At 38.4% G+C, this 26212-nt stretch overlaps 1 long non-coding RNA gene across 1 annotated transcript in view; it reads right to left on the bottom strand.

Moving 5' to 3' along the window:
* LOC135942835 (uncharacterized) overlaps nucleotides 1-26212 on the bottom strand; it is a 110978-nt gene that overhangs the window by 61843 nt on the left and 22923 nt on the right. The window contains exon 2 of the long non-coding RNA XR_010575132.1: nucleotides 12840-12889. This is a non-coding gene — a long non-coding RNA (uncharacterized LOC135942835). The remainder of the gene's footprint in view (nucleotides 1-12839; nucleotides 12890-26212) is intronic.

The following is a 26212-nucleotide window of genomic DNA, read 5'->3' on the forward strand; positions in this document are numbered from 1 at the left end:
AAGTTTAAGTTAAAGCCTAAATTGACCTAAGAAGAACAGCTGTAATTTTTTTAGAAAATTGGCTCGAAAGTTACCATGCTTTTCAAATGGTAATGGCTGTCTCCTTACTTGAAATCCGATTTAATTTCGAAACCAAGAGTTTCCCCAATAAGTGACAAACACCGTTGGACAGATCTCGACGAGAGGAATCGGAATATGCCAAGAAAATATGTTCAAGCGCTCAAAATTTTGGAGAAAATTGGCAAAATTTGAATTTTTAATGTAGGAAGGGCATTTTTTACTATTGCAAATTGTCGAACAAATTGTTTATCGATCAATTGTTTATGGCATCCAACAATTAAAATTATTTTCAATAAAAAAGTAAATTTTAGTGCAATAATTTGCAGCTAACAAAATAATTGTGCTTTCAGTCAACCAGTTTTTTCATAAAGCTTGTCCAAAATCAGCCGAAAATGCTGAGTGAAGTTCGTAAGCGTGTAGAATTTTCTGCAAAGCAGCGAAAAAGCAGCTCTCGACGTTGTAATTTTAGCCCTCTTTGCTGTTGCGTGTTTGCCGAGCTGCTGCCGTTGGCTGTCAGAGGAAAAAGGCGAGAGAGCTCTCTTTTTTGCCTGTCAAGAGCCACGTTACACGTCACTTTTCCTCTATGTAACAAAATTCTGAGCATGCAATCTTCAAAGGTAGCGGACAGAGTGACGCGTTGGCTCTGCCTGCTTTTTCCCTGTCGTGCCTCTGTGCGATCCGACGCTCCCTGGGCTCGTTTTTGAAACCGGACCTTTGCTGCTCTTCTTGGTACACACACACACGCCCGCGCGCGCTGTGACATCGCATCACACACACACACGAACATACGTACGTACACATACACACACAGAGAGGAAAAACCTTTCCTCCGGTCTCTCTCCCTGTGATCTTGTTGCAGCATTTTTATTTTAAAATATAATTTAAACATCACACATGCGGCAGCAGCAGAGGGCTGAGGGCCGTGATGACGACAGGACGCCGCGCATATAATATATTCTCATTTGGATGTGGGCTTAATCATGGCTCTGCTGGCAGGTACGCGAGCACTGCGCTAGCTGCTGCGTACGCCCACTGGATGATGATAAGACCTTTATGACTCTTTTTTATGCAATCCTCTCTTTATCATTACGCCGCGCTCTCGTCCCCGCTCTCTCGCGCCCTTCCTCTTTTCCATTTTTTATTTTTATTTTTAATGAACAATTAGCGCGCAAGAATCAAGCCGGCAGGAGCACCCTTTTCTGACGCAGAATTATGGATTTGGAATGGAAAAAATACATTCTAATGACAATCTAAATCTTGAAAGGAATGATCTAGATTAAATTAATTGCATTTTCATAGTTGCTATAAATTCCATATGCTCCAATTATAAAAATAATCCTTAAACTATAAGTTCATAATTGATCGTGATTGGAGTAAAAAGACGTTCTTAAAATGTACAGAACAATGAAAACTATGAGATCTCACTGCTTGAATATTTTAAAAGTATTGTTTTTTCTAAACTATTTCCGTTTTGAAAATTCGTAAATTCGAATCAAATGATTTTGATTAGAATTTTTGCATTAATTTGAAAAGAACCTTGCAGAAAAATTATTTGATATAAATATTTGCATGAAATACTGTTGTATAATATGGAAATAGCGTTTACTTATTCTTTTAACCTACAAAGTAAAGCTATATTATTCTTTCTGGATATTTTGGCACTTTATGAGTTTCTCTCCACGCAGTACCCACATTATTACCAGATAGGATTTCAATTATTTTTAAATTTTTAAACTTTATTTTTATAAAATAAAATTGTATAATTTTTAATTATAAAATTTTACTTACTGTCAGATTTACGGTTTTAAAATATATTCCTTCGCAATAAATTAATACTGTTTGCTTGCCCCGTCAAATTAAATTGGAGAGAAAATTAAATCAATGATGTTCACGTTTTTGTTGAGGCAAATAATGAATGACGATAATTGCGAGTCAAAAAAGTATATATACTTAATTATATTAACAGATTGGTGTCGCGAGCAAAAAAAATTGTATTCCTCCCCTATCTTATATTTTTATTCAAAGCGATTGTTCGCACTTATCCATTTTCCATGCCTCACATGGAATAAATAAATAAATCTCACGCCAACATGGTTTTGGCGTTACTCTCCTGGCTTTGGACTAAAAATTCCGACCGTCTTCCTTTGTTTCCAGCGTGCGAGAATTCTTTCAGGGGTGCAAAAAAACACGCGGAAAATGAACGCTCGCGCTTCGTGCGTGGTTTGGCGAATTGAATATGAAAAAAAAATCGCGCACGCCCTGCTCTGTGCCGTGGATATAATATATTGCTTTTGTCTTTTACCAAAGCGGACGGAGGATTCAATGAAAAAAATGACAACCACAATCGGTGCTGCGCGCTGCATTTTTTATTATTCCCGGCGAACGGCGCGGCAGCAGCAGCCACCGTGATTTAGCATTCTTAGCCACATTTTAATGAACCCATTCATCGCGCGCGCGGACCCGTGTGTGCACTGCTGTGAATAGATTTCCAAACGTTTTGCGCCGCGCATCTTTGGCCGAACAACGCTGATGTCTGCCTATTGTCATTTTTCGCAACAAAACACACGCCGTTAAATCATCTAGCCGGCCTAGCTGGCCAATCTGTGATTTAAATACAGCGTTTAGTATTGTGTAGTATGGATAAATGAGGCCTGTGTGCCACATACATTCACCTCTTGTCACATTCATATAAGAAGAAATATGTCTCAGTGCAGTGAATGAGCTCAAATTAGATTATAAATACGTTTTTTTTTTACTTTTTGGCACAATGTTTTCTGTTCGCTTTGTCGCTTCTTTCTTGTGAGTGTTTATTTTGTGTCTAGTAACGGAATTTTAGATAAGAGAATGAAAAAGCAATAATTTTATTTTTAACAATAAGGAGCATACTGCAGAAAATTTCTCTTTAACGAGTTCAAGTTCATTTATTTCTCTACTCATAAAATCTAAATGTGTAGAATTCCAGATTTAGAGTTGGATAATTTTTAAACTAAAGAGAAAATGACCAAGACACTTTAAAACCTAATAATTAATAATTGTTATTCTATATCGGATTATTTTATAAGACGTCGGAACCCCATCCCAATGTAGTATTGACCATAGGACGAAATTTTCATAATCAAACCCAATGAAAATCTGTTGAAATTCATGATCTGATTATCTAACAAAGATTCAACGCTTAATTTGAAATTTAGAATAGTGGAAAAACCATCAGAGGAGGTTAAAAAATATTTACCAAACGCTTATTTGGCGCAGTTTATTTGCAATTGGCAATGCGAGCATCAGATCACATCATGTAAATTCAATATTGAGCCAAACAAATTGGCGCATTTTCATAATTTTGGGTGGTGATCCGGAATATTAAATGTCTGTTGACTTTTCGCTTGCCCTGCTCTCGTCAAAGGCTATACAGTGAGAGCGGAGAGTAACTTTAATGGCAGAGAAAGCGAGCGGCTGGGCGCACGCCATTTATTATATTTTCCATCATAATAAATTCGACATAATGAATTCCAAAGTTTTACAAAGGCCAGGCGTGTACGCTCGGTTAATGTGGCGAAAGTGAAATCTCATGTAAAAAGCAAACCTAATACCTTGCTCAAATATTTACGGCCGTTGCCAGAGCTGCAAATTTAATTGAATATAATGTTTTCCTGGCCGCCCTCTCTGCTGCTGCTGCTGCTTTTCCTCCGCCCGCAAATCCCCCGTCTGCCAACTTTTGGCATGGAAAAATCCTCGCTATTTTTGCTTTCCCTGCCCTCGCTGCCGGCTGATTAATTAATCACGAGAGAGAGCGAGAGAGAGAACGAACGACTACTACTTTTGCGCAGCAGATATAAGTCGGGGCGAGAGGTGGAGGAGCGTCGGCGCTTTTTCCCGTAATTTTAATTATAAATCACTCGAGAGCCGGGCAAGCAAGCAGGCAGGCAAAAATGCCCCCAACAAAGCTGCAGCCCCTGCAATAATTCACAAGAGGGGCGATTCTTTTGTCTCTTCTTTCATATTTACAAGTGCTGGAATTTCCTCTGCACTGACTCCTCCTCGTTTTATTCATTTTTTGTTAAATATAGAAATGTTGCCGGCGCTGGTGCTGGTGCTGGGCGTCGAGTATTATTTCATTTTGTGTGCGTGTGTACGTTTCCCATACAACATCCGTCGCTGTGCTACATTAATAATGCCACAGAGAAGTACACACGGCAGAAAATAAAATATGAGAAATATAAAATTTTAATCTGACCCTGGCTACCGCGGCAGGCGTCCGTTTGTTTTTTTTTAAAGCCAATCTGCAGCACAGAGAAAGATTTAAGGCTGTAATCAGAATAAATAATAAAACCGTTTGCAGCGTACACGTTGACTCGCAGCAGGGCAGTGAAAAATACACCAAAAAATCAAATCTGAATGAAATTGTTTGTATTTCTTGAGTTACAATTTTTAGAGCAAACTACCAAGATATTGGTAGCTAATTTCCGATAAAATATCAAGTGGTTATTCTTGTTTTTCTAACGTTCACACTATTTTGTGGTTTTTAAACTGAAAAATTTAGATCTCCCATTCTTCAATAAGGTAAATCATTTTTAAATAATTTTAAATCATCAAAATCCAACAATTTATTCCTGACGACGCATTATTTCCTCGGTGACTGAACTGTCGAACTCGTCAATAGAAAAACGCAATTAAATCAAAATTAAACCGTTTTACCAGGCAGTTTAAAATGATTTATTCACACGAAACAATAAGTATAAACTTACATTTTACACGGCCCTAATGCACGCCTTTATTTGCAACCGTATGAAGTTGAAATTCTCTGCGAAAATTTTATTCCGCATGCCTCTCATTCATTATTCAATCCATTAAATTTATTGCCCAAGCTCGCTCTCTCTCTCTCGCGCGCGCGGCGTTCGAATTCACGGAGCACGCACACTTTTTGCCTAAATATTTCCATGACAAAAGGAGGAATTAATAATTTTAGCCCAGCAAATAAATTTGTTGTTTCATCAAATTATAAAGCTGCCTGCGCCGCGTTGGTCGGCTCGTCGGTTCGACGCTTTTTGCGGAACGGCCAGTGTAAAACTTTCATTATTCGCCATGATTTAATTATTTAAGAGGTGTTGCGAGCCGCGCGTAACAAAAGATTGGGTGCTGCGGAATTTTGAAAGGATTGATTTTCAGCCCAACGCACACGGCCTCATGCAGATGCCGCATTCGCACGAAAAATTATGCTGCTGCCGGCTTGATAATCGAGTTTACATCGGAAATTGAGTTTTTTAACTCCTAAAACAATCAACCTCGGGATTATCCGCAGTGGAGAGCTTCGATGTTTACCATAATTAATACTGTATTCATGAGTAGATTAATTCGACCTGAATCAGGTTAAAGGAAATATTAATTTTATTTGCGAATCGGAATGATTTGTGATTTAAGAAGACAATAAATCATTGTGGACGGCTTACATTTTTTCATGCTGTTGCTCCAAAAATATATTGCTATTGCAACGAATGAGAGATTTAGACAGATGACTTTCACGCAATGGTATCAAAATATAAAACAGAAATTTTGTAAACTTAAAAAATTATATGTTATATGGAGTTTAATTTAATTTTTGTTGATTAAAGCCAAAATTAAATATTTAGAGACAATCAATTCAGTTTGTAGGCTTAATGAGTCACTTTAAACAGTTTGCAAAGAAATTGCAACGTCTAAATTTCATGATCGACGAAAATTTAAATTTTTTTAAAGACCGGTTACAAAAGTTAAAATTCTTTCTTAATAAGACCGTTTATTTTTCCATTTAAACGATAAATTTAAATTATAATCATTACTCGTAACAACCAAATATTATAAATATAAAAAACTATATGGATTAAATTCCAATTTGAAGTCAGAGTAGCCCCTCGTGAAATATTTAACCCTCGGTAAAGATTATCCACAAAGGCATAAATAATAGGACACAGCGGCAGTTGGCAAAAAAGCGCAGCAGTCCCTCGCTTCGGGGTGGAAATACTGCGCCGCCAAACTGAAACCACAGGCTGTATATATATATATACATATAGTGTTAGTACGTGAGTGCTGTGTGCAGTTGCGCTTTCAGATTGCGACAGCGCGTGACAAGAAAGTGCTCCATTTTTTATGCTGTCATAAAATAGCCATGAAGAATCTCCAAGCTGTGCGTGCGTCCATTAATTTTGCAGATATGAGTAATGGAAGTACCATGCGAGTATTAATCATGAGGGCAGTAAAGTGTCTCTATACTCTGCTTGCGTACAAAAAATATTGTTATACTGCGTGCGACCTCAGGTGTAGCGCTGAAAAAGAATTATGCAGTACAAAAACTCACGAGGAAAAATAAGTTTGCTAAAGCAATATATTATTTTTCAATCGACGAATACCTCTTTATTAAAATTCAACCCAATCTTGAGGAAGTGCTAACCGGCAAATTGGTAATTTCCACGGCACATGGAAGATTTTCTTCGTAGTTTGTTGATATTTTTGTGGTTACATTTCTTGGAAAAAATTGTAAATACTTGAACAAGGAAGAAGATTTTCCAAGCTGTATCGATACATTTAAACGAATTAAGATAGATTGAATTCATCATTGGCGAAAGCCATTTGTGTTTGATGGCGCCTGTGATTAAAATCGATTTTAAGGCACTGATTAATTCCACTGCGATTTCAGACTTAATCCTGCCACTGTGCATTTTTCTTTTAATTTTTTTCTTGTCATGTGTATGAACCCAAAATCAGTTTGGCCAATTGCTGTAGAATCGTAAAAAAAAATTAAAAAAATATAATTGCTGACGTTTCTACGGTGATTTGCTGGACTGAATTTTGTTTCTAGCATAAAAAAACTGAAAGACCTAGAGATATAAATGTAGTGAAGAAATAAGTGAAGGATTGGTTGATATTGTGTGACTATTTATTTGTAATGATTTTTTTAAAAAAATTTTGTAAAGTCAAAAATGTTTATATGCAAATATTTTTGTTAAATAGCTGATATATGTAGCTGCTGAGCGAGCCTAAGCCGAAAATTCGTCCTGAATTGGCTGGACTTGTAATGTTTTTCTAAAAAATATATTTTACAAAAAAGAAAAAGAAAGTATTTATTAAGTCTAGATTGGACAGCGGCAGGTCTGGGTCTTAAACGCAACGAAAGTGCATTAATTTCTTAAGTAACCGCTGGTGCCATCATTTGGTGATTTCGAAAACTAAGGGCTTTGAAACTGTTGAATTGGATAATTTTGATTATTTTTTGCTTGTTGAATGTTGTTAAAATACTTTAATATAATTTTTGCTGGTATTGAAACAACACTATTCACTACTTAATTTTTTAAATAATTATTTCTTTGATTTTCAATTTGCAATGAAGAGCTCTCTTGATTTATATTCCCATCAGTAGCTATGAAATAGGCACAGTGGAGGGTTAACAATAAAAACGTGATAGTTAGCTGCAAATTTTTCTTCAAAAAATTGTGTTCAAAATGCAATTTCAAATTAAACTTCGATACCAGAAAGACTATAATATGCTAAAGATATTTCATTTCTCTCTGCTAAAGATGTTGCAAACAGGTCGATTCATTTTCCCATAGGCTAAAAAAAGTAAGCAGACATCTTCAGTTCCATTAATCAGACGGGCAAGATGGCCGCCGCACGCTTTCGTTGCTAATAAATAATCCTTAATTAAAGTTTAAAAAAGGGGCTAATCCTGGTGCGCACTAATCCCAGGCGCGCTCGTAAATTTTTCCGTGCGAAGGAAAATAAAATAATAAAACGCAAGCGGAGAGAGTTGCCGTGGCGGCGTTGGCCCTGGCACCGAGCCGGCTTTAATATAAATTCAAAGTAATGCCGTTTTTTAATTCCCTACAGTGTGGAGCAGCCATAAGACTACTTTATTATTTCGAGAGCGAGTGTGTGTGTGTGTGTGTTGGCTGGCGGGCGGTGGTGCAGTGCGGCGGCCTTTGCTCAAAGCCTCGGCGCGCGCTTTTTGCCATAAAAGTAAAGGCTCGCGTGTGCCAAATGGAAGTGAGTGAGTGAGTGAGCGAGCGAGCCGGCTATGTTCTCCATTAACGTGTGCATGCTAATGAGAGAATTACCATTCGAATGGCGCGCGCCCTCTCATTAAGGAGCGGCCCTTTGCTGCTCCTGCAGAATTTCCATCCGCTCTGACTCTCTCGCGGCGCGCACACACACACACACACTTTATTTTTATATCTCCAGTCGGGCGGTCGGTTGCTCGCTCCGTTGATTGCATGCAGCAGCAAAGAAATGAGCGAGCACCGTCGACCGAGTTCGCCTGCCTGCCTGCCACTCCGATAACCGCCGCTTTTCCCCGTCGCCATCTCTCAGCCAATTTCGCTCCAGGCCCCGCAGAGCTGCTCGCCTCCATTTGAAATTCAGATTGGCCTCTGCGACGCTGAAGATATACGCTGTTCGATCAATACATTTTTTATCTCGGCCATAAAAGCAGAAGTTCCAGAGTTATCTTATGTTAGGACTGTTTTTATTGATTTTAACTCATGTTATGATATGCGGTTCATAATTATTCACCAAATAATCATAGATTAGAATGATTTGTTAAAATTTACTCTAACTCCGAATGGGCAGAGAAATTTAAATTATATTTAGGATATAGCATTTAATTAGCAATTGTTAAATAAAACAAGGAATTTTGTATTAAACTAAATCATGACACAAAAAAGAAATAAAATAAAATTTGCAATACAATTTATTTAATATTTAAATTGAGTTAAAATCTTATTCGATCCTAAATTTAAATTATATTTTAAAAAATGTAAAGTACTCAGTTGTATTGTTTACGTTTTCATTTACAATCATAAAAACCTAAGCCTTTTACTACCAGAAGAAGATGCGGTGATATGTAGGGCTGCGTGTGCAGTTTATTTGAGTTTTAGTAGACAGTATTTTAAAATTTGTATTTTTAGTCTCTGCCCAAGATCATCCCGTGGGCTCTGAACTCACCGCCTAGTGGATAGCCTATGTGGCCGTAGAGGACCTTGGACCCAATCTTTTCGCCTGTCCGCACTGAGTTCTTGATTGAAACGCCGGACATTTTTCCCTAAAGCCACCGGAAAGGTGCAAAAACCATGGCGCCTCCCACCAGCCCGTTGAGCGATTTGAGAGTTTCGTGTCACTAAATTAACCACTTTTTGAAATCGAAATATAGTTGTCTTTACATTAAGACAGATCTCAGGAAGGCTTGAATATCTCCCACTGCATTGGCACTGCCGGAATAATTTATTTTAAAGCTAGATTAGAAGGAGCACATCCATAATGTCATAGTGTCAATTTCGCATGGTTTTATTTGCCTTTTTACTGCGAGCATTTACATATTTTACTCTCTACGATTGAAGATTTTGATTAGCATTTTTTTCTCTAAACGCAGCATATTTAATTAGTTTGGAGAATTTCATCTTTATAAATCGAAATTTAATGCAAATATTTTCGATTAACGACGATATTTGTTAAAATTCCTAGATTCAGGATTTTGTGAAATGGAAGAGGGGTAATTCGTCCTTAGGAAAGTATATTTTACGTGGGGTGGTGGTGTCTACTCATAAAATAATTTTAATATTTCCACATGATATCTTAAATACAAGCAACTTTACATTATATATGCGCGGCGAATAGAATAATCGTCGATATCAAGAAATAACTTCCCAGGCTCAACAGAAATAATTCATATTTGCGTTTGGACAAAGCTGCAGAGGTGTTTGGGAATCCCAACTGTACCAAGCGTAGTTTTCTTCTTTTTCTATATCAAAACTCGAATGTAATTTCATAAAATAAACATACCTTCCCAAATAGAAATAAATTATGAAAAGCTTGAACAGTTAACTAGTTGATTTTTCAGGTGAAATACCATTATTAGTATTATAAAAAACGCTTAAATCACATTGGGAATAAAATTTTTAACAGAATTGTGATTTTTTATTCACTTGAGCCAAACTTTAATATAAAAAATACTCCCAATTTTCAAAGAAATTAATTAAAATTACAGTAATAACTTTTCAATTAATCTTCTTCGAGGATTTGTGTTTCATGAGACAAATGAACTATTTTTATTCTGAAATGGCAGCAATGTTTATAATATTGCAATAAATAAAGACGATGACTAGAATTGCTTGAAATTCCGTGATACATGCTCACAGAAAGTTAATTAGCGTGTTGCCCTTTGTAAAAATGGTAATTTTTTTATCGGGTAACACATCATTAAAGTGTCACATAAAAATTCAAAGGAGATATTTTCCTTCAATGACAGCAGCTCCAAAGAACGTAGATTTGCTGATTATTAAAGGATAAACCGCATTATCATTGTGTCGAGGATGATAATAAGAACCCTCGACATGGGGCCGCGAGCCAAGCACGTTTTCTCATTATGACAACGGCTGACAATAGCGACTCACCCTTCTTCTCGCCTTTACCCGCAGCATAGGCCTATATTCCGTGCAGCGAGAGATAGGGTTAAGACGGGTTTGTTGCGGCTAAGGGTGCGAGCTGGCTTCGACCCTTCCTTCTTTTGTCGCGGTCCCCCAGCTCTCGCGTCGGCACGCGTCCTTATCATAATCGCGCGCGGTGGCTTCTTTTTCTTGCGTTAACGTGTGTTAGGCAGGAGCCAGTCAAACGGCCTACTCCAAATTGTCTGTCCGCGACCACTCATCTCGAAATTCAATCCTTCCCGCGGCCGCTCGACCAGAAAGTGTCTCGTGCCGCTCGTAAGTGATGTCTTCACTTACTTCCAAGAAAGTCAAACGTCAATCAGTTGTTCTGAGTGCTATCGGTAATAAGAAATCGATGGCTTCGATCATTAACGGGCTGAAACTTTCTGGGGTTTCCAATAGAGAGGCATTTGAAGTGGAAAGATATTGGGCAACCATTGAAAATTATTTGAATTGTTGAATGCCATAAACAATTGATCGATAAACAATTTGTTCAACAGTTTGCAATAATAAAAAACGGCCCTTCCTACAATAAAAATTCAAATTTTGCCAATTTTCTCCAAAATTTACAGTGCTTGAACATATTTTCTTGGCATATTCCGATTCCTCTCGTCGAGGTCTGTCCAACGGTGTATGCCACTTATTTGGGAAACTCTTGGTTTTGAAATTAAATCGGATTTCAAGTAAGGAAACAGCCCTTACCATTTGAAAAGCATGGTAACTTTCCAGCCAATTTTCTCGAAAAATTACTGTGCTTCTTAGGTCAATTTAGGCTTTAACTGAATCCTAAGGGACGAGTTTATGTATTGGCAACAAGCATTTTCCAGGCTTTTCCAGTATCATTCCTCTTTAAATTTAACGTTCTTACTTAAATCCATGATTTCAGATTTGAAATCACGGTTGATAGCGTTTAATTTTGTGCCTTCAATCAAAACAGGAACATTATTTAGCCGTCTTTTTAAAAATAATTTCTTTGCAAAGCCATTTTGATAAATAATAATAATAAAAATAAAAAGTTGGCTCAGTGCGGCGTGAGATAACTTTTGTTTTCTGCTATAGCATTCGTTTGCCCGATCTTATCATGTCTTAATTAATTTAATGTATTTTAACTCTGTAACTATGACAGTAGGAATAAACAAATAATAATGATCATTATTTGAACAATGCGTGAGTTATTAGTGGAAATCATCGGGAAAATTTCCAATGTAAAACTTGCTTTACGATTGCCGTCAACTGCCCCAAAACATTAACCAATCTACTCAACTTACAACCTTTCATCTCTGATATCAAGTCATCTTGGTGCCGTGAAAATTGCGCATAGCTCAACAACCAAACGCAATTTTCCTTGTTGCATCAAGAAAAAGGACAACAATCAAAATTCGACAGTGAAAATTGAGGTGCTTGTTAAGCTGTGCGCAATTTTTACGGCACCAAGACGAAGTAGAGCTTTTCAGGCTAACAATTAGAAGAACATTTTTCTTTGTAGACTATAGAATGCAGTTCACTGAGTTTATTGTTTGTGAAATTTATCAACAGGTTTATCTCTAAAACGAGCAATAATGAAATCAAGACCGAGGAACAGTTGAATTCCAGATTTTGCCAAATTTCTCTAATTTATAAACAGTTTGTCAATGATTTTTCCGCTTGATTTTGATCCCTCTTGTCGCAATCTATCCAATGGTGTGCGAATTATGTGCTCAATGTCACTAAATTGGAAAATAAATCGCGAATTAACAATTGATGCTCGCAGCTTGATTGGCTTGCATACTTTCTAGCCGATTTTCTCAAAATTTTGAACGGCAACCTCGGAAATTTTAAGCCTTTGTCTAATTTTTAAATAGTATTTCAAGTAATATTTCTATTATTTCATGTACTTAAGAGAGTATTAGAACATCGTTTTCAGTTTTTGTTAGGTCAATCTTAATAGAATGATGAAAGGGTATAATCATTTCTCTATTAATTTAATGATTTTAAAAATTAAGATAGAGACATATAGTGCAATTAAAATTAATCTGATTAAGTCAGTTGTGAACCTATTTAAAACTGAAGCAAGGTGATACAAAATAATGTTTAGTAGAGTATAAAGGAGGAGTTGGTTTATTTAAAAATGTATATTTTGCATTTTGAAAATGTTAACAGATTATTTAAATATATATATAATTATACAGTATAAGACTTATTTTTGAAACTTAAACGTGAGCTCTTATAAAAATCTTTAAAAAAATCAGTTCACCTTTTATGATTATTGACAGATTTGATTTTATAAAAATGACTGATATTCTACCTGATAATGGAAAAACGATTAAAATAATGCTCTAGCAATTTATGACTCACCTTTACTTGACTCGAGCTAGAACCTATAATTTAGTCGCTGCTCCGCTGTCCTGAAACGAGAAAAAGCAGTCGTATTTCAGTGCAGACAACGCACGGGACTGGCGCTAGGGTAATCAAAAATTAATCTGCTCGGCGATAATGAAATATCAATTTTGCAAGGACACTTTTGCCGATTGCTGATGCTTTTTTGATTGCTGTCCGTCCATGATTTATGACACAAGCTTGAACTAAAAATGGCTTTAATTCGAGTAAAAAGGTTTGAATAACAAATCTATGAGAACCTCAAGATAATATATAACATGTTTTTTCCAGTTCTGCTTTTTTGGGGGAAATGAAGCTGCGGAAATGTGGTAGAGAGTTTCGCGATGTTTTTGGCGTGGAGCTTGTTATTTCGTGATGGCTCTTTTGATGTGCATTAAGGTTTCCTGGGTGTACTTGACGTACGTGCAAAGCAATTACAAACGCACACAGCCTAGCAACAGCGGCTCGAGAGGGTGAGGCGTGCCCGGCCAAGCACCACCAACATTCTCATTTCGTTCGTTTTTTTCCAACGCCCGAGAGTCATATCACGCTGCTCCCTTTGAATTTTTAATGCGCCCAGGAGGCTGTGCGATGCACGAATTTTCCATCCCTCAAATCTTCTGACAGCAGGCACCAAAAGTCGTGGTTGGGCTCTCAATCCTGATTATAGAATTTTTATCTTGGCGATTTTGTCTTATTTATTGCAGACAATTCAAGTTTTAAAGTGCATTGAAACTGGGAAACAATTAAAAGTTATTTGAATTTTTGGATGCAGTAGGCAGTTGATCGATAAATAAAATTTGTCCCACAATTTGCAACAATCAAAATAGGAAGTAAAAATTCTAATTTTTCAAATTTTCTACAAAATTTACAGTACTTGACCACATTTTCTTGGCAGATTTCAAATCCTCTCGTCAAGATCAATATATTCAACAGTGTATGACAATTTTTTGGGGAACCCTTGGTTTTGAAATAAAATAATATTTCAAATAAGGAGACAGTCCTCACCGTTTGAAAAGTATGCTAACTTTGCAGCCACTTTCCTAAAAAATTTACAGTTCTAACTTGGGTCAATTTTGGCTTCAACTGATGAATCCTTAAGGCATTTTGGCAACAAGGATTTTCCAGGCTTTCGCAGAATAAATCCTCTTTAAGATGGTTGATTATTTCCTTTTAAAAGTCACTAGGGCATTTAAATTTTTAAAACTATACTCCTATTGTGAGTTAAATAAAAACTGTGAAAAATATATGTAATTTAACATTTGATACTTCATTCGTCCCGTGTGAAATCAATTTAAGCATACTGAAAAGGTACAAAACAGCAAGAAGCGAGTCGTAAAGCTTCCACAATCCTCCCCAATCTGAATGGACTCGTCATTGCAATGCAAGAGAATCAAATTTAGGCGCAAATCAGCCCGCACTCAACCCCCAAACATCGCTCGAATTCTTACAATGCTGCGAGCCAAATTCAAATATTCTTTAAGACATTATTTTTTTATTTATAATATTATTTTTTATCAATTTACCCTCTTCTTTAAAAAATTATACAATCGATCTTTTCGAGACAGTTTGAAAAGGCCGTTGTGTATGGAAGCTATCCCAAAAAGCGCGTGGTCTTGTGACCGGACAGTAGATTTAAAAGACGTTATCGTGTTTTTTTTTATTTTAAGAAAGGGGCAGAGTTACCCGCCTGGTAGTGCCTGGAGCAAATATAATAAAATTTTGCTCCTAAATTAAAATTGTCCTCTTTCGTCTTTGATATATTCTTAGAAAGGAAAATATCGTGCAGCAAAATTTTGTCTACCAGAGAGGTAGCATTCAATGTCGATGCTTTCAAATATTGTCGCATGCTGTGCGAGCAAATAGAGAGATTTCCAGTCGCAACCGAAAAACGCGATGAGTAATATGAGCGAGCACATATACACACACATATGTATATTCCAGTATACCGTTGCAAATAAAAAAGTTCCGCAGACGCCGGTGATCACTTGATTTCGTTCTTTTTGTGTGTGCATCCATCCCGCTCCTTTTCAGCATGGTCAATAATACCTGCGACTCGTCCGCTTTTATTTCCAGTTATCGGAGTTGATTTTTTCCCAGCGTCGGAACGGCAACAGAAACCGCTCGCTCGCTCGCCAGAGCAAACACGGCCGAACCCGTTCTTCACCGTAATCTGCCTGCCATTTTCGCAAAGTAGATTATGCATGCTTGGTTAGCGCGCGCCGACGGCTAATTTTATGCAAGCGGACGTGCATGCATGCACTTTGTTTCGTTCTTTTTTCTGCTGGACCACACCAGGTGCGCCGCGTGCAAAATGCATTTTGTCATTCCGCGCCCGTCAAACAACAACTGGAAGCCCGACTTTTCTCCAGCAGCTGCGATCGAAAGCATATATATCCTATGGGAATTTCGCGCTGGCCAAAGACTTGCTCTCGCACATGTCAATCTCAATTTTGTGAACTAAAATAAACAAAGAAACGAGACACTGTAACTGATATTTCGTTGAGTATGCAACATGCTATGTTCAAGATGGTTTACAAATATTATATCGTAACATTTTAATTAAAAATTTATTGCATCCAGAAACCTGATTAAAATATGGTAAATTTCCATGGAAGTTCAATTAGAAAGAAAATCTAACTAATTGTAAGTGATAAAAATAAGTCTCATACTGTATTATTATAAATATTTAAATAATCAGTTAACATTTTCAAAATGCAAAATATACATTTTTAAAAAAACCAACTCCTTATTTATACTCTACCAAACATTATTTTGTATCACCTTGCTTCAGTTTTAAATAGGTTCACAACTGACTTAATCAGATTAATTTTAATTGCACTATATGTCTCTATCTTAATTTTTAAAATCATTAAATTAATAGAGAAATTGACTGACAAGACGGCAATTTACCAAAATTCGGATTTAGAATAAAAAAGCTAAATTTCAACATTTACGAAAGCCCTTACTTAGTGTTCAAAGCCATAAATAGATGGCGCCAGCGGTTAGTTTTGATTTTAAATCACTTCCGCTGTGATTTCAGAATCAATCCTGCTGCTGCGCATTCTTCGCCATAAATTATTTCTGTTTACAGTACACCATCAAGGGGAATCATCTTAAGAGGAGAATGCACAGTAGCAGGATTGAGTCTTAAATCACAGCGGAAGTTAAACTAACCGCTGGCGCTATCTGTTGGCCGCTTTGAACACCAAGGGCTTCGAATATTGTAAACTAAATTTAAATATTGTTATTATAAAAATTTAATAAACATTCTTAAGAAAGTAATAATACAACCATGTTTATTTTTATAGTTAAACTTAAAATCAACAGTTATTTAATTTTAAAATATTTAATTTTAATATTTTATTTATATACATTTATTTTATTGATATCAATATTTTTCAAAAGAATAAAGATTTAAAAATTTTGAGCCTACACACTGATAACAAAACAAGTTATATTTTAAATATTCTTGGTGCTAACCTTCGTTTTAAATATGGTGTCAACAAGATACTGTTCTTGTATTTAGTAGTACATGTTTGAAAATAATTATATTTGAATTTTTCACAAAAATAATAATTACGAAACAAAGAGCATATTCAGGGATATAACTTTAGAAGAGGCTCATATTTTATGGCTCTATGAGCCCCTTCTAGCGGTGAATAGCAAATTCCACAGTTGCGAAAACAGCACACTGCATTGAAGAGTTCCGTGCGTTCACATGTTCGTCGCAGCCAGAGTGGCAATAAATAAAATTCAGGGGATGAAAGCGTCAAGGAGGCTTAGTGACCTGCCGTGAATGTATACTATTTTGTTTTATGGCCGAGAGAGTAGCGGTCGGACACGGTGGGCGAGTGGACGGTCGGCCGAGGCGGACGGACGGACGGACGCTTTCTCCGGTTACTTTTAATCATGGCCGACGTCCGTCCGCACGCACAGCAAGCGCGGCGGCCGGCTTGCAAAGCCCTCGTGCTTTTTATTTTTCTGCCCCGACACAGGGTGGAGTTGCGGCGGGCGTCCGATTGGGTACACCCGCTCTCAGACTCCACCTCGGCCTTTTTGAACCCCTCGCGCCGCATTTTTCGCCCCTTTCCGCCTTTGTTGCCGGGCAACCCGCTGGCAAGGGGGTGGGCCCGCCTCCGCCGCTCGGCCGACCGGTATTGACCCACGTGCCAGCGCCAAAGGCTTTTTGCCAGTGTAAGGTGTTTTTTTTTCGGTCGTTTTTTGCAAAAATACAACGCTCCTTTTTCGCCCTGTCGAGGGAAAACTAACTGAGGGCTCGCCACCGACGCCGCTGCTGCCGCTGCGGTGGAGGTTCTGCACATAACAAATAGTTTGCTGCCACTTTTCAAGCGCCGGCTTTTTCCTCATTTGTCTTCCTCGTCCGAATGTGGTGCAGTTGGAATTCGCTGCTGCTAAATTGCCCGGCCGCTTGAAACTCTAATTTGTCTAAATTATATGGTTTTGCGTTTAATTGGCGCACAGAGGAAAATTGTTTGCGTGCAGTTCATAAATTAGTCCAAATTTCTTAGTTTTTATTAATTTTTTACTTAACCTCTGAAAAAAATAATTATTTTTGTTTGTTGAAATTCCAATCATTGGAGTTTTTTCGTGTTTGCAGAAAAATAATTTGGAAAATAGAACAAATCAATTAATTCCAATTTTATTAAATTACTCAAATCATTTTATTTAAAATATCTGTGTTTATATTTCTCTCTCTCTCGGAGTGGGTTGGAATTTTACGCGCGCAGAGGAATTTCTATGAGCTCGTTTTAAAAAAATGCCCCTTCCTGGTGCTGCCATGTAGTGGCTACTTCTGCAATGAAGTGGTGGCCGCAGCATCCCTGGTCCAGCAGCCAGCATCCCCTCGTCCCCTCCCTCCCTCCCTCCGCACTCTCGCCACGTCGCGTTTTGGCAACGCCAGAAGCGCGCTCACGAAATACCCGATGAGGATGAATAGAATGCTGATGCTGCTTCGGTCCAGCGGTGAATGGAAAGGTCGCGGCGATCGGGAATGAATAGCAATAAGGAGTCAGTTAAGGGAGATGATGGATGAGGCGAAACGGGTTTTCGAAGAAGACACGACGGTGCAGCATCCGCGATCCCACGCTCTGGATCGCTGGAGGAGAGGGATAAGTTTGGCTGCTGATCGAAACGCAGCTTTCTTTTACCCTTTATCTTTATTCGTTTTTATACACTGCAATAAATAAAGGATGGTTTAATCATTTCGCACATTTAATTTTATATTTTAGCAATATAAGGTTATCTTCGTTAATAAAATAATTTATTTATAAATACAGACAAGATTTTTCATGAACAAATAAAATTATAAACATGATCTTAAAGTCTGGTTATCGATAAAGAATTTAAAATTCACTTATATTTTGGGCGTACATGATTAAAAAATTTCTTAGCAGGTTTGCTATTTATTAAATTTGCTTGAAAGGTCAAATAGCACATTTTAGAATTTTTAGATGTTAATAAGAAAATAATTTTCTCATTTCCTCTCTATGGATTTATTTTCCAAGTAAAAACCGTTTTAAAACTTTCTAGAATTTATTTGTGGGTCTTTATATTTCAACTTAAAAGGTGTAACATTTTATTTTATTTATCCATTGGCAGCTTTATTTAACATTTCCAGTTTGTGGCGCCGCTCCATGTGAAAAGCTCAAAATAATGCTGCGAGCCAAACCGGCTGAGCGCTGACCGAAACCTCGGTACACAGACAAGACGTGTCGTTTGCTCGTTCAGTGATGATTTTTGGCCAAAATTATTCCAGCCGCGAGCTTTAATTAAGTGGTGCGCGCGGGTTTTATCGGTTATCGGTGCGGGAGGCGTAATGCGCGTGGCCTGTCTCTCTTGATTAAAATAATTCGCGGTGGCGAGCACGTGATGAAAAAATTGCGGCACACACACACACGTGGGTGCGTGTGTGAGGCAGGTATATACGCACACGCGAAACAGCCGGAACCTACCTGTCGATCAAGCCGACCCAGAGATTGACACTTGTGTGTTAAGAACAGTAGTTATTCAGGATAAAAGGTTCCAAAATAAATAATACAAACAATTAAATGTTTATCTACACGACTCTTCATTGAAAAGGGAGCACATAAGGAGAGAAAAATCTTTCAATTCAAGAGCACAACCACACCTGGTGAATTAAAAATTTAAAAAATGAAATATTCGTCAAAAGAAAATTTTAATCAATTGTTTCTTTATGTATTTTAAATCAATTTAATTTAATATCAGATATGAAATTATTTTCTGTGATGCTCTTTAATTAGAAAGGAGAGATAAATTATGTCTCAAGATTTAGAACATTAAAAAGTGTGATTTCTAAAACTTTTTGAAGAAATAAAAAATTATTTATACCAGCGCACCCTTACAATTTCATATTTAGACTAAAACCCCGCTTTATTTATTTAATTTTGCTTGATGTTTTTGAAAGAAACTTCAATGTGTTTAAAAAAATGTAGTAATAAATATTATTATACCGATAGGATTATTGGCAAGCATGAAGCGCCCCACTTATTTCGTTAAAAATACCGTTGATCGCCTTCCCAATGTGATATTAGGCAACCGGTGGGACAAACACGCCAGCCTCGTTGCCTACGCTTGCTTGCTTACCCAAGGGGCCTCACGACCGCTCTCCAATTTTCGAGTGGACTTTGCAGAGTCGGCTGTTTTTCGCGACCGATTTGCATAATGCAGTTGCTTTTCACTTTTTAACGTTGGCATTTGCGCTGATGCTGCTCTTCTTTTGTGCCCGTGTTCCAGTGCTGGACCGGTATTTCGGGTTTCCATCTGCGAGATCTCTCCCTCCAGCCACCCCGAAGACGCGCCAGCCGCTGCCTGCCTTCTTCTTGTTCTTATTTCCAATCTGGCCGGCGGACTAATCGATCACGTCCGTCCAAAAAGGAAGCAAAACGATGCGAATCGAACGGGTGAGTACCGATTTTTTGTATTCCTTTTTGGTTCTAGTGATCACGCGGCGTTTACTTTTTGCTCGGACTTTCGCACTGCGACAAAAATCTCAATTTCCGTTGTTCTTTAATTAAAAAGGACTGAAGAGAGGTTGTTAGTTGAGAGAAAAAGAGACGGGCACGCTCAGGGGTAGCAGGTGATATTAAATTTAAATTGCTTCTCCTTTTTTCATTATAATCTTGAGCTCTTTCTCATTTTTCAAAGCGCACCCGCCTCACCACAGTGGCCCCCCTTACGCCGTCGACTGCTATTTTTTATTTCTTTTTCCTTTGATATTCCTCCAAAGTAAAACCGCAAAAGGAGGACTGGGCATGCGTAAGTAGCGAATAAAATTTCCACCCCGTGCCTCTAAAATGTAAATTTCTCCCTTTTTCGCTGCTTTTATCTCTCTCGCTCGGCAGCCCCGCCGTTCTCTGGGCGAACGAAAGGAAACGAGAAAAAATATCTTCTCTGCATGACTGCTGTGAAGGGGGTGCGATACACACCCTCACGCAGGCAGCAGCAAGGGAGAACGGGCCACAGCGAGGGTTGAAAAGGAGTTGCATATGGGGGTGGGTGGCGGCGGGGGCGAACAAGCGCTGATGGCGTCCCCCATTAGAAATGGAGATGAAATCCGGCCATGGAAACCGTGACTCTGGAATCGTCCTGCCGCGCTTTTTCCCTCGCAATTAGCGAGAAAAGTGTTAACAACGAGCATTCATTCAGGAATTATTGATTTTGATCTTTAATTTATTTATTCCGACATCATAATTGGTGCAATTTCTTAATACAAAGTTTTATTACCATTTTAAATCAATGAGATTAATTAAACAAGTCTTAAATTCACGCATTTATGTCAAAATAGGTGCAGATTGTTTTCTGATTTCATAAAATGCAGGTGTTTTGCGCCGCCCAAGGGCCCCAATAATCCACTTCAAATTGGTCCCTGCGCGTAGAAAGTGCGTGTGCCAAATTAGGTACTAACAAATTCCATCAACAAGCCTGCGCCGCTCCCACGGTGTGCGGTGCATAAAAAATTCACGCCGCACAAGCAGGGAAAATGCATTAAGTGCTTTTTCATATAAGAAGAAGATTAATATTCAAATTTCGATTAATAATAAAGGGTGTGCCGAGCCAGCGGGAGCAAGCGGGCTTTTCTGCTCTCTTTTCCACTCTCTGCGGCCGAGCTCAGCAGCTCAGCAAGAGAGCCAAGCGTACATCAGGCTTAGCGAGTGCGTTTCCATTGGCTCCGTCAGCCCTCAAATGTGGTTGTGGTTTTCATTATTCTGTCAATCTAAGCCAGCCAGCCTGCGCAAATGCACAACCCTCGCCTGCTGGATCACATCTTGAGCTCTGCCAAGATGATAAATAGCAAAAGGCCCTCCCTACGTTAATTACTAAATCAAAATATTGAAAATTCGTTAGTGAATATATCGGAAATTTTAATATAAAATCCATTTGAGCATTTCAATTTAGTTTGTTTAATGTGCAATAATTACTCGTCGTGTTTTAATAGTTTTAAAAAAGACAGAGGAAGCCGTTAACGTGGCAATAATGACAATTTTTGGTGAGCTTATTTCTAGTTTAATATTATTTAATTGCCTTTCAATAATGGTTGCTGTGTTTAGAACGAGTATTACAGTGAAATTCGGCGTTAAAAATTAATTTTGCAATGGATTTCCTCAAACTCCAACTAGGCGATGCATATAATTCAAATCCTAATATTGTTTTGCAAACGGGCAGTAGTAGCGAAACTATAAATTTTGGGCTTTAATAAATTCCCACCACTGTTGCGCAGCAATAAGAAAAATGTTAAAAGCATTGAGCTTTACAGGGCAACAATTAAAAACAATTTGCATGGAAATGGCAAGTAGTTCGTTGAGTTTATTGATTGCAAAATTTAGTAACAGATTATTTCTACAATTTTCAAGAGTGAAATCATGACCAGGGAACAATTTAATTTCAGATTTTGCCAAATGTATCGGAAAGTTAATGATTTTTCGCTTAGTTTCGATCCCTCTCGTCGCGAGTCTCGAAGAAAAATTCCCTAATAATGAAATATTTTTCTGTAAAGCTTATTTAATCTTAAAGTAATATTTTAATTAGTATTACTCTTGTCCTCCTTAACATATTCTTCTTTTTATGAATTAAATCGATGAAGCGTTTGGCTTTTCCGCTTGAAAACATTGTTGGCTCAATTTACAGGATATTTCTCGTGTCACACTCTCAGCTTAATTCTAATTCGGAGCACGGTGAAAATCGAGCACGTCCATTTATGTGAGCGTTGGGTCGCACAAAAGAAGAAAGAAGCGGCGAGAGAGGCGCTGGAAAAAGCTCGGAGGCGCCTTTTTGCGCCATATTTCACTGGGGCTTGACACTTTGTTGCGCGACATTTTTCGCAAATATCAGAGATAATCTTCAAAGCGGGGCCGGCATGCTGCAAATTTCCTCGCGCCAGCATGCAAAGAGTGCACAACAGCAGATAAAGTGGCTCGCGGCGGTAAAAAGATCCGCCGCTCCAGCCGTAATTTATGTGACACGGGCATTAAAAATATTTTTATGCTCTAGTATTTGTTTTAATCTAGAAAAATATGAACAAAAGTGACGTCTCGTAATAAAAGGAAAGTAACGAGCCGCAGCTGCAGGAAAAACAAAAATTACACACGCCTGCTGCCTCGAGCGTTATTTGAATGCACGCGTGAAAAAGCGCAATTTTCGGACCTTCTCGTGATTAATGATGCAAAAACTTTCGGCAAAAAAAAAGCGGAGGGAAAGTCTGGAATAATGCATGCATCGCCCCAGCTGACCGAGACGCTGGCTGTATTATTCATAACGTAAACGTCGCTCACACCAAAACAATATACTACAGCGGTATATTTTCTATCATTCGAGAGGAGACTTATTTCTTTCAGTCTTGTTCATCTTCAAACCAGTTTGGCGGCCTTCGAAATCGAGCCGCTCTATTAGACCAGAGCAAGATAGGCAGATGAGCAAGGCATGTTTCGGTCTCCAATGAGGGACACCACCTAATTGCCAATTGATTAGCACATTCACATGCAGCAACTTCAGCAAGGGGCAGAGTAAAATCAATATTTGTCTTGGGAAGTGAAAGTGCGACGCCATAAACTGTGATAAGTCAAAATATACGTTGTATTCCACTGCAAAATTCGTTGAAAATGCAAACGGATGAGTTGATTTCTCAAGCAGACTAATTTAAAAAAATTCTTAATAAACTCAATTTTTATTTTAGTCGCAGTATAACCATTCAATCGGAGTCGAAGCAATATCACAGATTTTCACTGTCGTTTTACTAAAAAAAGGTAATTTTCCTTGCTTTTCCGCGTTGAAAAAGAAAACGTGTTTCGGTAAGTCAATGCCGTGTTTGATTGAAAGCATGTGAATAAACGTGAATAAAACGTTTCCTTCTGAAAAAGAAAATGAAGCTCACGCATGCATGAGCGTGGAATCAATTTGGCAAAAAGCATGTTCGAGCCGCGGCTACAGGAAACAACAAAAAGACCGAAAGTGTTTCACGCTCGCCCTCTCTCAACCGGGTCGGCGCACCATTAAATTGAATTCATTGCTCGTTTAATTGTGCGACATTATTTCAACGATTTTACTTTTCACAAGGCCGTCGGCTGTGTTTTTCATTTGCTAAATTACAGACGAGAACAGTACACGACCCTTCAAAGAAGGAAAACACGCACATGCCCGTGTTTTTGCGCTCATCGGTGCGAAATTACAAAGAGAGAGAAAAGGAGGCGCCATGTTGTATGTGTAGAGGGAGGAAGGAGCCCTGCTACTGCTGCTGCGAGAAGTTTTAGCCCATGGATCGATAGGCAGCAAGCAAATAGCTTAGACTGCTGCTTGCAGGGGGAGGAAATTACCAAGGGCGAAACACGCAGGCGAGAGCAGAGAGGGTGCACACGCGCTGTCTTATTTTCCAACCCCTACAGCCAGAGAGAGTTAGAGAGAGAGAGAGGGATTAAGTTTTCCAGGGGTTCCGCCGTGCTGCTGCTGAGGAGCGGACTTTGCAAAGAGAGGCCTCGAATTTCAATTAGGTGCCAGCCCGCGGGCCAAACCGCTCATGAATTTCTGATGGAAAATAAACTTTACTAGAGAGGAAAGAGGAGCTAGACTAATTTTCCAGACGAAATTATACAATGCTAAAATGTACATCACGTTTTTTTCATTTCTTTAAAATTTGTACGTCGTGTGATATCTCAATGGTGTTTAATTTCTAATAAACGGTCATGTTCTATTAATTCAACACGAAAAACTACAATTCGAAAATGTAGACTCTTCATGCAGGCTCGGGAAATATTTAACGAGAACGAGTTGTACGCTTATAGGAAGGTGGCGTGATGGCGATGATTTAAAGCAGATATCCGCTGTTGGTTTGGCGAAAATACATATTTCCATATTCGCTCCCCTGCTACAGGTTTATTTTATTAAACTGATATTTTTAATTTCCTGACCAATTAAAAGCGAAAACCGCGCTCGTCGTCCGTCACGCATCAATAAAGTGCCAATAATAGAGGCGAGGGGAGATAAAAAGCCTCGGCGGACGGACAACCGGCAGCAAATATACAAATTACGCGACGCCAAGCGTCAGGATTTTATGGTGCTTCCTATCTTGCGTTTTGTTCTTTGATAAATAAATGCACTTAAAAAGAGACGAGGAAGATATCAGGGCCATGAAGCACCGAGTATAAACCGCTTAGTGACATTTTTCATTCGCGAGCACGCAGGATTATTTGGGGAAAGAGCCGAGGTTTTATTGCAGATGCGAATGTTTCCATTTCTTTTATTGTCGGCTCCGAGGAAAATGGTCTGTTTCATAAGATAAAAGCGGACGTTTTCCCGCTATTAAATATAAAAATGAAAACCGGCCTTTTACGTTTGAAGCGATTTGGAATGATGATAACAAAAGTAATGTTACGAATTTCAATAAATAAGGAGGAATTGTAACCAATTTTGTAGTGTGCCATCAAAATTTGCATCATTCGCTGAAAATTGCCGTAAATGGCTATACCCACTCACGCCAGAAGAAACAAAAAAATGTTTTTGCGACTAAAATCCGAAAGGCCACTTCCGCGAATCAGAGCGAAATAAATTTTGTCGCGCGGATATTGGGCGGAAATTAGCGCAGCTCTTGGAGAATTGATTGCAGCCGGGCTTCCGTTTTCTTGACAGCCAGAGAGACTGAAAATTTATCCTCGCGGTGGCTGCAGCAGCTGCCGATTCCAGGAGGCGATAAATCCTGCTCTCTCTCTTTCTCTCTCCCTTTGCTCTCTCCAGCAGCAGCAGCAGCAGCAGCGCAGCAGTCCCGGATCTCTCTCTAGTCTCTCCGGCGCAAAATAAATTGAAGAGAAAAAAGTAAATCTCGTAGCCAGCCGGCGTAATTAAATCTGAATCCTTAACAAGATAAAAAAAGAGAGCGCCAGGCTGGTCGGCGCTAAAAGAGGAGTTGACAACGCGAGACACGTTGGACAGCATGGCAGCGACCGTTCTCTCTCTCTCTCTCGCGCGCGCTCTCTGTACGTCTGTCGTTCCAAAGGAGTTAAATTTTTTTCGCATGTGAATATTAACCAGGAGAGAGCGGACGGGCACGCCGGGCTAGAGGAAATATGAAGAAAAAGCGGGCGACCGTGTCCTCTCGAGTCATGAATATTCATCCTCGCGTTGCTCCCTGCACTCAAGCTACGAAAGAAGTATGGCCGAAACTTTTGTCCTTTACGCTTCTGTGAAATTTATGGAAATATTAAAATTTATGGGATGAAAGTTTCCTCCGGGGGCGCACGAGCGGAAATTTTATTGCACTGAAGGATTTTACCTGATTGGATTATTATTTTGTTACGGAGGGAAAAATTCAAATATAGATCACCAGAGATCGGAAATATTTTTTCTAGTATAAGGAAAATTCAGACCTGTAGGTGTAATCATTAATTTACACTTTCCTCGTTTTGCAATTTCATCCACCGTGTTTTGCCAATTAATACTAAAAATAAAGCTATAAAATTTGTATACACACGTTGGGAATGATTCAAGAAGCGTGTTTCCAAGATCCTTCAGACATTTCTGGCGAATTGTAAAATTTATAATTGATTGAATCTGCTTAATTTCATATTTGCTGTAAGGATCTCTGATGGGGAGTGAAAATTTAGTTTTTATGTCATTTAAAAGCATTTAATTGTATACACTTCATACTTTTATCATTCATTCTTTTAAAATCTAGTTAAACCTTTCTAATTTTTTTTAATAAATATAATCAACAATTAATCTAGAAAATGAAAACTTTGCAGGTTTCACGAAACTCGCACACTCGATTAGGCTGGACACGACCGATTTTGAGGGAAAATATCGGTTACGACGATGCCTCCAGGGCG

Source organism: Cloeon dipterum, chromosome 4 (genome assembly GCF_949628265.1).
Source record: "Cloeon dipterum chromosome 4, ieCloDipt1.1, whole genome shotgun sequence".
Lineage (NCBI taxonomy): Eukaryota > Metazoa > Arthropoda > Insecta > Ephemeroptera > Baetidae > Cloeon > Cloeon dipterum.